Source organism: Eutrigla gurnardus (genome assembly GCF_963514095.1).
Source record: "Eutrigla gurnardus genome assembly, chromosome: 21".
In the NCBI taxonomy this organism is placed as follows: Eukaryota; Metazoa; Chordata; class Actinopteri; order Perciformes; family Triglidae; genus Eutrigla; species Eutrigla gurnardus.
This window is the reverse complement of record NC_139932.1, coordinates 12017328-12030071: the sequence shown is the minus strand read 5'-3', so window position 1 is coordinate 12030071 and position 12744 is coordinate 12017328. Positions and strand designations below refer to the sequence as shown.

Below are 12744 nucleotides of genomic sequence, written 5' to 3'. Positions count from 1 at the left end.
TGTGAGGGAGCGCTGATGTTATTTTCTTTGGCCGCCGCCGAGCTGAGACGTCAAAGCTAACGGACTTAATGACCAATACATCTGTATCAATAAGAGCGCCGCTCAAACAGTCATGTAACACAAGCCCACATTAATGTTGCTGTGTGTGTGTGTGTGTGTGTGTGTGTGTGTGTGTGTGTGTGTGTGTGTGTGTGTGTGTGTGTGTGGGTCAGATATTGGCAAAACATTTCCTCGTTAAGTCTTAACCTCTGGAGGCGGAGGGCTCTCATCTCTTAGCCAGCAAATCTCCGTGGCATTTTTTTTTATTACAGTGGCTTTATTCATGTGTTACCAACTGCTGTAACTAATAATACTGTGAATGATTAATGAAAAATGGCCCAATAAATCACCTATAAATGTAGTTCCTTGATAATAATGTGCTGTTAGATTATTTCTGGAGATTGTGTAACAGTTTCTATTATAATGTTCGGAATAAGTTTTCATCCGTTTCACACATTGTTTGAAACAGAATTACAGTTTGCATTCGATAATTCAAATCTGCCTCTTAAAAATGACTCCAACTGCGTGGACGTACAACAAAACCTTTAAATCCACGTCAATATTTATACACTGATTGATCGATATGTTCATATGGTCAATTTTTAAACTTTTTTTAGTGTAGTTTACTGTACAATGGATGCACAGGTGCTTATGTTTCATGCAATAAAACTGAATATTTCTAATATTGATGGACATCGGTTACTGTGTCGACATCTATACTCTGTATATGCAAATACTGAGGGAAAGAGTGTAAGACGGAGGAGACAATGGAGGAAATGAACAGTGAAGGTGGAGGTGAAGGAGAGTATGAAGCCCAAGTGTGTAGATATACAATATTTTATTATCCCTGTCCATCCCAAACAATCTCTGGTCAATATCCTCATTTCTTTCTGTGTGAAGCAATGTGCATATTAACCCACATGTCACTTTATGAGTGTTTGCATATAATTCAACTTAATGACTCTGTATTTTAGTCGCAATCCCCCTGAAACACACGGCAGTAAAGATAAGGTCGAGGCGGCGATCGGGAAGAGATAAAAGATAGTTTATGTCCGCCGTCTTCTGCTCTGTGACTCGAGTGGCCTTGACCTCCACCGGAGAGAGAGAGACGCTCGCAAAGGGCGTTTCGAAATCAAGATTAAACGGGTCGAACTGTTGTATATCTAAAACAGGATCGCATACACAATATGATGATAAATTATTGTCTATTGATTGGTAAAGTTTTAATGGAGGGCAGAACTAAAGAATAACTTTGTGCTTCAACAACATTCGCTGGCAGCAGCTTTGAGGTTTAACCGACAATTCAGGTGTTTTGAAACAAATTGTTTTTACACTTCGTCTAAAGTACGGCTGCTTCTGATAATATAAACGCCGTAACACACGATTTTAGAAAGCAGTAAAAGAGGTTCTCGACATCATTCCAGTAAATCAGTGTTTGTCGCTCCTTACATGAGCCAGTAAATTCCCTTCTCACAGGCTGAATGCGTCTACAAGCTTTTTCCTTATGAGACATTTCATCTGAATCATTCAATCATCCTGCTGACATCGGGGCGAAGGCGCGGACAGGTCGCCAGTCTGTCACATAGACAGACAAGCGTTCACGCTCACATTCACACCGAGGGGCGATCTAGAGTCAGCAATTAACCTGCAGGTCTGCAGCCTGTGGGAGGAAGCTGGAGAACGCGGAGAAAGCACCACAAAAGGTGAGGCTTATTTAGTCACCTTGCGTCCCCTCACGTTCACGGTGTGCCCCAGCGGAAAAGGTCCTGACCCCCAGGTTGAGACCCACCGATCTAAACCACTCATTTGGCCGTGAAATCGAAGGCGAGTACACCTGAAGTCTGCATGCGTCAGTGGCTGGACCACGAAGCAATTCTGTGTTTTTATAGATGATGTGTTTAAACTGAGGACATGTTTAAAACCCGGCTGGCTTCTTGCCCAAAACGGACTTTATTGCAAATCTGCGTCGAACAGAGTCGTCCTTAAATCATCACAATTAACCAGGTGGGGAAAATGTTCTCATAACTGATCCGTTTCACAGCCAAAACTAGAAGAACGTTAGCCAGTTTCCCTTAGAAAGTAATCGTAAACGAATCCTCCGTCCGCGCGGTTGCTAGGCAATAAACGTCCTCTCTTGTTGCGTTCCCCCCCCCAAGCTCATTTATGGCCCGAAATAAATTAAATATAAACAACGTTGCACGTCGAGTTTCCAGTCGGGAGGTATGGATGTTGTGACTCCAAAAAGGATCACATCTCATGCGATCGCTGTGCGTGTTGTCGGAGAGAAATGGAGATGAAATAATGTAAGCGGGCGCCGTGCCAGATCCATGACTCCTGTTAAGTGTGTGTGTGTTTGATTGTTACTGTGTGTGTGTTTGTTTCGGAGATGCATTAGTGTAGGTGTTAGTGAGAGTGACAGGTGTGACTGTGAGTGCTGTAGCATGAAGCTAAAGTGTATGCTGCGAGCTCGTGTTCTGATTTAGTGAGTGACAGAGAGGATTGTGGGAAGCAGAGAGATAGACGGAGGGAACGGATAACACTTCACTGTGTGTGTGTGTGTGTGTGTGTGTGTGTGTGTGTGTGTGTGTGTGTGTGTGTGTGTGTGTGTGTGTGTGTGTGTGTGTGTGTGTGTGTGTGTGTGTGTGTGTCAGAGAGAGAGAGAGAGAGGGTTTGTTGAAGATGATTTTTACTGCAGCCATTAAAGCTCCATTATCGTGATGGATCATTATCTGCCTTATCAGGGACCGAGAGACAGACACACACTCACACAGACACACACCTTTGCAAACATGTACATGCACACACAGGTTATCAGCATGAGCACGATGTGTGTGCGTACGTCCACACTGACCCCTGAACACACATCGCAGGGTTGAACCTCTTTACAGAGGAATGCTAATGTTTTCTAAAGAAACCATAACTCAGCAGAGAGAGAGAGAGATGGAGTCAGAGAGATTAACGGAGGGAGAGAGGGAGCGACTAACGGGTAACGGGAACGAGAGAGTGTGCAAATATACGATCTACCTGGAGTGCATTAGCCCATCCTGGTGCAGACACACATGTCACAGAGCCACGGTTACAGATGATTCCGAGGCCAGAGGTCTGTTTTTATCAGAGAACCGTCTCCGTCGACGACACGGCCGTGGAACGGTTAACTTCACCTTGTTTTGACTGCCGTAGGGGAAATGATGTTCGATGAATCATGAGGTCCAGTCCCCATGTCTCCGTAGATCAGGGCTGCTTACAGTGAGGCCCACTGACCCACTTCCAAAAAATAAAACTGTACAAAGAGCCGCACAAATAATGTAGTTACTGCTTGAATTTACTCTTGAGAATATTGCAGATTCTGTTTTACTGAGAAGCAAGAACGTTATTTTAGAAAAATGCAGATTACTGATATAGCATATTAAAGCCTGGCATGCCGTTTATCAAACAACTAATTTTGAGAGCCAAAAACAACTACAGAAAGTTGGATCAGAAATGTCACAATGATTAATGACATTTATTGGAAAAATTAGGTTATGGACCATAACTTTTCAGTTCTGGTTGTAATTACTGCCACCATGTGAGAATTAATCCATTTATCTTATGCTGTAAGTCCTGAATTGTGAGCTATGTGAGTTTCATTGTGAAAAAAAAATGCATCTGCTACGAATGTTATCCAATCTTAAAACATAAAATATTTGGACGAGAGTTAAAAAATAAAAAAAAAGTTCACTAGCTTTTCAACATTCCAAAATGTTTTCCAATAACTGCATGATTCCCTGAACATTAGCGCATGAAAGCGAAAAGAGCAGCAGTGCCTGGTGGGAAATGTGGAGGGTTAGAAAATAAAACCTGGGGGGTGAAAAGGTCAACTGTTTCTGGAAAGAAAAACCTTTATGACAGACTCTTATTTAAACAAAAAGTAGCAGGACGACATATGGGGGAAGGAGAGAATGAGAGCCTGGTCACATAAAAAAAAGTCTTGACCTAATATTCCTCAGCAAAAGCGTACTTAGTTGCATGAGTCAAGATACGATCAGGAGGTTTAAGAAGGCTCCAGACTCCTCAACAGCAGCCCTGAGCAGCGCCGCAGAACCACCATTATGAATGAGAGCAAAGGGATAACGTATAATAGGCCTATATTGGCTATTATAATCCCTGTCTCTCTTCCTGTCTCTATACAAACCATTAGGTTCTTACAGGCTTACACTGTACGCAGTCTGCTTTATAGCCCCAAGCCCAAAAGCGCCCGCGACCGAAAGTGTGCAAGTGTGTGTGTGTGTGTGTGTGTGCGATGCGTCGTAGTCCGGTGCAGCTGCAGTCCAGGCAGCTCAGCTTAAAATGCAGGCTAACGAGCTGCAGTGGGAATAGAGCTCCAAGACTTGAACCTAAAACGGCTCCTGGAGGACTAAAAAAAAGACTGCACTGCTTTAGCACTACAGGCTGAAGTGAAATACAAGGGATGTGTGTGTGTGTGTGTGTGTGTGTGTGTGTGTGTGTGTGTGTGTGTGTGTGTGTGTGTGTGTGTGTGTTGTGGGCAATTCAATGTAACTTGGTAATTTTATTTGGTAAGGCATTCAATCAGCCAAAATGACTGTAGGAACATATTCATATTTATAAGTTCAGCCGCTGGGAGCAGTTAGTTACAGAAGGTGGGGACAGATGATTAAACCGCCGTCCTGTGCCTTGCTCATGAGCATTTGAAGTTACTGTTAAGGAAGGGGCAGCATACATCGCCACACCCGGCATTTTATTCGTGTCTGGGAACTTAAATGTATCAGTTAAATTCCAACATTAACTTTAAGTTAAGCCACAGATGGAGGTGGGCTAACGATAGTGGAACACCTTCACAGAGAGGAAGAGATTATAGAGCATGCATATATAAATATAAAAAATAAAAACTGTAAAAACTGTAAAATGGCCCTCTAGGAGTAGCTACAGAAGGCTGGACTTACAGCACTAATGGCTGCAGAAATAAACAGCAGAAACAGACTCCAGCTTTCACTGCGTATGGGTGGAACCTCCCAGCGGGCCAATCCCAAAAGAAACCGATGCAAAGTGTTAAGGTTGTGTAAGAAATAAAAAAAGGGGAAAAAACAAAACAATCTACAGGCGAGACAGAAGGAAGTCTGTCGCTTCCAAAAACAGCCGATCCAAAAGAAAAAAGGAAATAGATTATCAGTTTATCTCAAGTTAACATCGGCTGTGGCCAACGATCAAATTCGGGAGTATAATTAAGGGAAAGAAATATGAAGTACATGCACAAGATCTCCCCATTAAATGTGATTTTATTTGGCCAAAAACAATCATGAAAAATAGAAATAATACATTGCATTTAGTTGAAATGGTTTTACCCATAAAACAGCTCACTAGCTGATTTGCTCGTTAATTGTGACCCGCTCATAATGGGAGGCGAACCATAAAGACACCTGCTAGTAAATCATTTTTTTCATTAATAAAAAGGCAGTCTGGTGAAGAAAATTGTGTTTTGTATGATATAGCAATCATAAAACCTGTCAATAATTAATGTTATTGTGGTCAAGGGAGCCATAGTCTCCAACATGGATGTATGAATGAACTGTATTTATATGCTATATAAGTGCAACAACAAAAACACCACCGATATGATTGTGAACGCATCTTTGAATACATTAATATGGATGAGTAAAATATAATATCTATATAGACCAAACAAACTATGATACATCATCAGTTAACACAAGTTTTCTTTCAGTTCCACTGTAAAACGTTTCCATCCTGCTCACTTTTCCTGTGCTAAACCACAGATTTCTGTGTAATTCTGAATATCCGGCTACATCACACATGGCGTCAGTGCATTTTAAAGCGTCTCAACCAAAGTTTGTTGAGTGTTGGTAAAAGTCTCAATCCCTGTCCAGTAGAAGGAACTTGAACTGGTCAAAGGAAACATCTGCAGCAATAACGGGGGGAGAAATATGTGAAGCTGGACTTTCACCGCGGCCGCCGCTGCGAGCTGAGATTTAACGGCTTCAGATAGAGACGAGGAAAAGATGTGAGAGTGACGAGCTTGTTTCTGTGAGTTACCATCAGCGGCTTGTCGGGGAGGGGGCGAAGCGAAAGGCCCAAAGAGAGTGACGGGGAGTAAGAGGGGAACAGGGGGAAGCAGAGTGATCAAAAGTGAGTGACAATAGCGGAGGAGAAACGGAGGAAGAAGACGGACAGATTTCAAAGAATAGGGAAAGGGAAGCGGGTGGAGAAAGAGCAAAAGAAACCAAGAGGAGGGGGGAAGGAGAGAGTGATGACCAGAGACAGAGGGAAAGATCAAGGAGGGACAGAAAAAAAAAGACAAATGCATGTAAAAAGAGGTTGCCTGGTAAAGCCATTAAGCCCGGATTCAATAAATCTGCATAAAAACCCAGCAGTTAGTCTGTAATGACCAGCGAAGGCCTCCGTGTGTGTGTGTGTGTGTGTGTCGCTGTGAAATGGGCACTGAGGGTCGGACATGTGTGCGTCTGACTGTCTCTCCTTTTGTCTGTGTGTGTGTGTGTGTGTGTGTGTGTGTGTGTGTGTGTGTGTGTGTGTGTGTGTGTGTCTCTCTAATGGCCGTCGAGGACCTCGGCGTCGTATTTAGAGAGAAAACAATCATCCTTGGAGCAGGAAGCCGAGCTGCCTAATGAAAGCCAAGAGAGACCCCAGACCACATCGCAGCACAAATGGATGGGTCTGACTCTCTGCTCTAGACAAACCCTCGAACCTCCCCCCCTCCGTCTTCCCCTCCGTCCACTTTTACAATTTCATTTTCACACACACACACACAAAATACGGTTTGCTCAGACCCCGTTTCCAGCCACGGCTACCCACCTATCATGCTGTGAACGGACCCCAACCCACATCCAGGACCCAGTTAAATCATGAACTCCAGCCCGTCCAGGACGTCCTGCAGGTCCTGGCTCCACAACAAACTGGAACAAACTCCCTGTCGGTACCAGAAACTCTACACATACTCCATCGCAGACTGAAAACTCATCGGCTGCACCTTTGACCATTAAATTACTATCATCTATTGTCTCTAATATCAATACTTTTTTTCTGAAAATGGAAAAAAAACAGCTGTTTTTGAAGTGCTCGAGACTATGAGGTCGCCCCATCAATTGTATACTGGAGATGAAAGATTTGCAACAAAAGATGTATCGGACAAAGTGTGGATATTCTGTCACGTGGAGATACTGGCTCACAGACGTTGCTGTGTTGCTCCCAGATCAGCACATTTGATGAAGCTCTTTTTTAGAGACGTACCCACACGGGTGAATGCACTTATTGCTTTGGATAAAAGCATCAGCTCATCAAATGTTATGTAAAGTAATATGTTGAGCTAAAATGAGCCGTTTTTAAGGGTTTTTTGAGCCCACTTAAAAGTCAAAAGCAAATTGCGAGTCAAAAATGACAATTAAAATGATAGTATTTGAAGAATATTCTTGCAAAGCTGTACAAAGTGATTTTTTTATGAGGCAGACACCAAGTCCTTTCAATGCAGAGGCCTCATCATTAAATATCCAAGCTGTGTGGTCATGCGAGGCCTTTCTGTCAATGTTTAGCACTTCTTTTTATTTGTTAGAGAGAAATCAGACAAGTCTAAGTCAAGCCTTCTTTTTTTAAGAATCCAAGTATCGAATCCAAAGCCAAAACTTCTCTCTGTGAAAAACACACGGTAAAAGAAATCTCACATTAAATTGTCAATTTATGCCTTTCTTCTTATAATTTAACTCTACATTTGTAATAAACCAGCATCTCTTTCCTTTGCTTAAATTACCTTCTGCTCCTTTATTTCTCTTCTTTGACATTTTAGTGTTATTTAGACACATAACTTACACAGTTTTGATTCAAATCCAGGCAGTAATTTATAATCATCACGTACAGACAAGCAAACAGGCAGACATTCAGTCCTAACGGCAACTCCAGGAATATTTCATTAGGAAACTTTGTCCCGCACAGCTACCCACGCAGACTACCAAAATAATAACTCCTTTCTTTTTATTATCGCAGAGGATGTTTTAGTTCCACACACACACACTCAGCCTATCAGTATGATTGTAACACTGCCGTCGCCCTCTACATTATCAGCCGTTATGTTTAAATCCCAGCTCCTTCCTGCTTCTGTATCTCCTGTCAAAATGTACCAGTGACCTTGAAGTCAAGAGGCCTCGTCACACAAAAGACATAAACGCACACGCGGTTCCTTCCTAGTCTGTCTGTCTGCTGACTGTGCCATAGGGCGTCATTGTGCCATAGGGCATCCCTGTGCCATAGGGCATCAGGCGGCGAAGCTGAAACAACAACGATTGTGTGCAATTGTAAACCTAAAGTGTTCTATTTTACAACAAAAGGCAAGAGACGCTTTATTGTCACAGCGTTTCAGAAACTATGTTGCTACGTAAATAACCACAATGATCCAACTTTGACCACAGAATGATTAATCAACAGCCTCGCCGTCTGCTCTGGTTTTCTCTTCATCAGAAAACATCCAATGATCGCTTTACTGGCTTTATTATGTTCAAATCATTTTTTATTACGTTTTGACATCAGTAAGAATTCAGAGCTTCAAGTCAGCAGCAACATCTTGGTGTTGTTTTCCTGCATTGGGACTGAACAGTCGTACACCTTTAAAGATGAACTGTCATATACTGTTTGAGGTTATCCCGCAGCAGCGAAGACGTCCGACGTCTGCGACTGTGTGGCAGCACACCTCTTATAGAGTTGTAAATATGTGGACTCAGTTTTCACTGAGGTTTCTCCAGCTTGAGTTGGCTCAGAAACGCTCGCAGTCACTCAAAGGGAGCCGTCTTTGCTTTAGCAGATAGATGGTCGCGGGCTGACAATTCATACTGGATTTATAAGAGCGGCAATATAATGGCTCAGCCAATAACACTTAATTGTTTTTTACAAAAACAAAACGCACGCAAACGTGCTCTCTCGTGGACTCAAATAGACTCTACCTGCACGTCCACGCATGCAAACACAATGTGTACAATATATGTTCATGTACAGATATGCATACACACACACATACCTTCACACTTCAGGCCAGGGAGTGAGACATGGGCCAGAGAGAGGGAGACTTCCTGTGTGCATGTGTGGAATATCATGCCAGTTCTCTTCAGTGCTCATTAGAGACGTCATTGAGCCATAAAGGTTATTATTATGACTATGGCACAGAAAACAGCTCTTTCAGTAAAACCTCACTTTTGGAATCGGCGTCACTTTTGTAGTTCAGCTGAGGTTAAAGAGAGACGTGGAAACAAATACCCGGGAACAGACGACGGAGAAAAATATCTTCAGCAAATCCATCATTTGAAAGCTTACCTTTCGCTAACAGCTCCCCGCTGAGCCTTAGTTTTGGTCATGGCACGTAAAGACCTACTGAATTTAATATTAGTGTAGTTCATTCACTGAGGCCAGGCCAAGCAAATGTCAGAACAGAGCATACACAGCAGAGGAGTCATTGACATTCAAATGCCAAATTTAAATAAATACGTCGTCTTGCTCCGGCAGCTCAGAAAAGCATAACTGGGTTAAAAAGAGACACAATGAATCTTCACTAATTAATCAGTCAATCAGCTTCACTTCACCAGACTCACTATTTCCCCTTTTCCCCCTCCCCTAGCAGTTGGTGTCAGTTAATCATCCTGTTGCTAATAGCAACAGAGTGTTTAAACGTTCTGTTGCTATTAGCAACCACAGCAGCAACCACAGTCCTGCAGGGAAGACGTATTTTTGTAGGCCAAGCCTGGAGGTTAGCGTCGCACTGGCATTTACATTTTTTTTCTATTGGATTTTGAATTATTGCAGAAAATAAGCTCTGCGGCAAAATTTACGATACTTATATATTTTGTTCATCAAGAGAATATTCACAAATTAACCACTTTTTATGATTTTTGAAAGCATAAATGCAAGTAAAAACTACTACTTGAGATAAATGCAAATACATCCATGCTAACAAGTTCTCAATGATAGGGCTAACATGGGCATGTTTAGTATGATATTTACCATATAAGTTCCAGTCAGCATGCTTACGTTTGCTGATTATCATTAAACACAAAGTCCAACTGAAGCCGAATTCATCCTCTGGGGTCGGAGAACGTGAGTTCACATGCATCCAATAGTCGAAAAACACTCAAAAATCACAAATGTCAATTCATAGTGGCACCCGAGCAGAAGTCCGAGCATCACCAACGTCATTAAGACTGATCTGAGGACCAGATGTGAACACTACTAGCCACGCCGCCAAAACATCACCTCAGGTAAAAACTTTTTGTGGAGTTGTTTTTTTCAGGTCTCGTTTTTCCTCTTTATGCATCAACGGATACAGAAATGTAAATGTTTCAGTGACATTGAGGCTTAAATAACCACTAAACTGGAAGATGATATGCATTAAAGGCTGCATCTAAAGCCAGATCGTCACATAATAGTGGAACATTAGCACATATTAAGGGGGGCTTTAACAATACGTTTCATTGTTGCCTTGCTCAATAAAAGGCTCTTGATTCACTTCACATGATGGATTGAAATATGCATTTTGTTCAAAATCTACTGACCAACAGTGCTGTGCTGTGGTTGTTGTGATGAGATGATATCCCCCCCCAGAACAACTGGGTGCCTTTGTTTGCATTGTGCATTGTATCTTTTGTTCCCTTACATCTGCGGTTGAAATCTGTTGAGAAAAACTTAATAAAAGGCACACTGGCACTCCTTACTTTTGTTATTTCTAAAGCGTGTTGGTTAATAACTTGCTTTATATGGCACACTTTTGGAATACTCAGTGTTTTTCCATTGCTGTCAAACCTACATATAGTTATCTTATCAGCTCAGAAAGCAGTGATCTCACTCTGTAGGGCCTGAACTTACTTCTGAAGCCCCTCAAGGGGTTTCTAGCTCTCGATGCAACCAGTTATCTGTACTGGGAGGTTCCCAGTTGATAAAGGCCGAACACGTGAGTCGAGCTTCTTCGCCGGCTCTCGCTCCAGTTTAACAGACAATATGTCAGGTACACGAGCCTCCAGTGGGCATTCACGTTGTTATCATGTGAATGCATGTGTGGGCATGAAACACGTAGGTTTCCACGTGTGTGTGTGTGTGTGTGTGTCGGCCCATGTGTGTTTTACATGCTATTTTAGTATGATCCTAATGGCTTTACAGAGTGCCAGGCATTTTAACAGAGCCAGGGAGAGGCTTGTAAAACACACGGTCACCACAAGACAGAGGAGAGTGGCTGGCACACTGGAACATGGCGGCCTGGAGGGAGTCTGCGTGTGCATTAGGAGGGTCAGCCAGGGTGATGGTGACACACGATGAAGGAAAACGAGAGACGCGGCTTTGAATGAAAGACAGGCAGTGTGTGTCTGCGATTGTGTGTCGGCCTGGGTCGGGGTCTAAAGCAGACACATGGCGCCGAGTGGCACGGCCTGGGTACGGGTGGGTTTGGACGGAGAGAGGCAAAAAAAAAAAAAAAAAAAAAAAGATTCAAATTGTGATGTCGTTAAGGGAAACATCTCGCCAGTAAAACAAAGAGAGAAAAAACACATAACCACTCGCATTTTAAAAAGTCACTGGCTCTCACGCCCACACTGACATGTAAGTGAGACGGTGAGAGTAAAAAAGGTGATGGTGATGGAGGCACTCTCGAGGAAAAACACGGGAAAGAGGAAAGGTCTTCCTCGGGGGGGAGAAGAAACAAAACGCCAGAAGAAAGCAAGACGTTGAGACAGTGATGGCAGAAGAGTACGTGATGAAGAGTTTTCACCCAAAAGCCAAAACCTCAGAATTAAAGAAGTGTCCTAGTTCCACTGTGAGCATAGTAATTAACTTACTTTCCCCCACGCTAAACTCCAAATCATTCAACGAGCACTCTCAAAAATAACTCTGTTTGTTGGTTTTTATCTCTAATTTCGTATTTTGAGATAAATGCCCACAAGCCAAAAACAAGTATTTATGCCATTCTTCAGTAAAATGCCTGAACCTTAATAAGTAGTTGGCTAAACTTAACCACCACTTAACCATCACAAATCAGAGCATGAGTCATTCTGTAGCATACATATGGGTCCTTGTGGAAGACGCTATCAAGCTACGTTTTCCTTGAGGTAGATACGTTGCAACTGCTTCACAACACGCGATGCTAACTTCAAAAAGGAGGTAGACAACGTCTCTGTGATGGACTATCTGACTAGAGCGGGAATAAAATGTGCAGAAGGCAATTTAAGTATTCAAATCACTGTAGCATGTCTTGGCCGTGTTTAGTAAATTGGTTAGAAGGGTCTTTTTTTTGGCTTGGATGTGGCCGCGCGCAGTTTGTTTTCAATGTTTTCAATATTATTAAATGTTTTTATAAATACAAGGTAGGGATGAAATACTGCAGGATAGTCGCTTGGTCGTCTAAAAAGCATTCAATCTTGTTAGATAAGCTTTCGCAGCGGCCTGCCCGCATAATTCGCTTTTATCCGGAGTGAGTTTTTCCTCTAAAGAAATGTGGACCACAGATTACTGTCTGCATCCAGGCTGATGATGAAAAATACCTACGGTGATTTCCTGTCCACCAAAGTCGCCCAAACCATGTCGCTGAGCCTATAATATACGCAGGCGATTAAATGACAACTTAATTCAGTACATTGGAACTTGACTTTAAGTGACACCATACCATGCTGCGCCGTATCTGAAGCACTCATGCTAAACAGAGACATTTCCCAGCAT

The 12744-nt window shown here is 42.6% G+C and overlaps 1 protein-coding gene across 4 annotated transcripts in view; it reads right to left on the bottom strand.

Annotated features, from left to right (window-relative positions):
- Nucleotides 1-12744, bottom strand: part of LOC311032490 (ELKS/Rab6-interacting/CAST family member 1-like) — a 159765-nt gene that overhangs the window by 2338 nt on the left and 144683 nt on the right. The gene's annotated exons all lie outside the window — the stretch shown is intronic.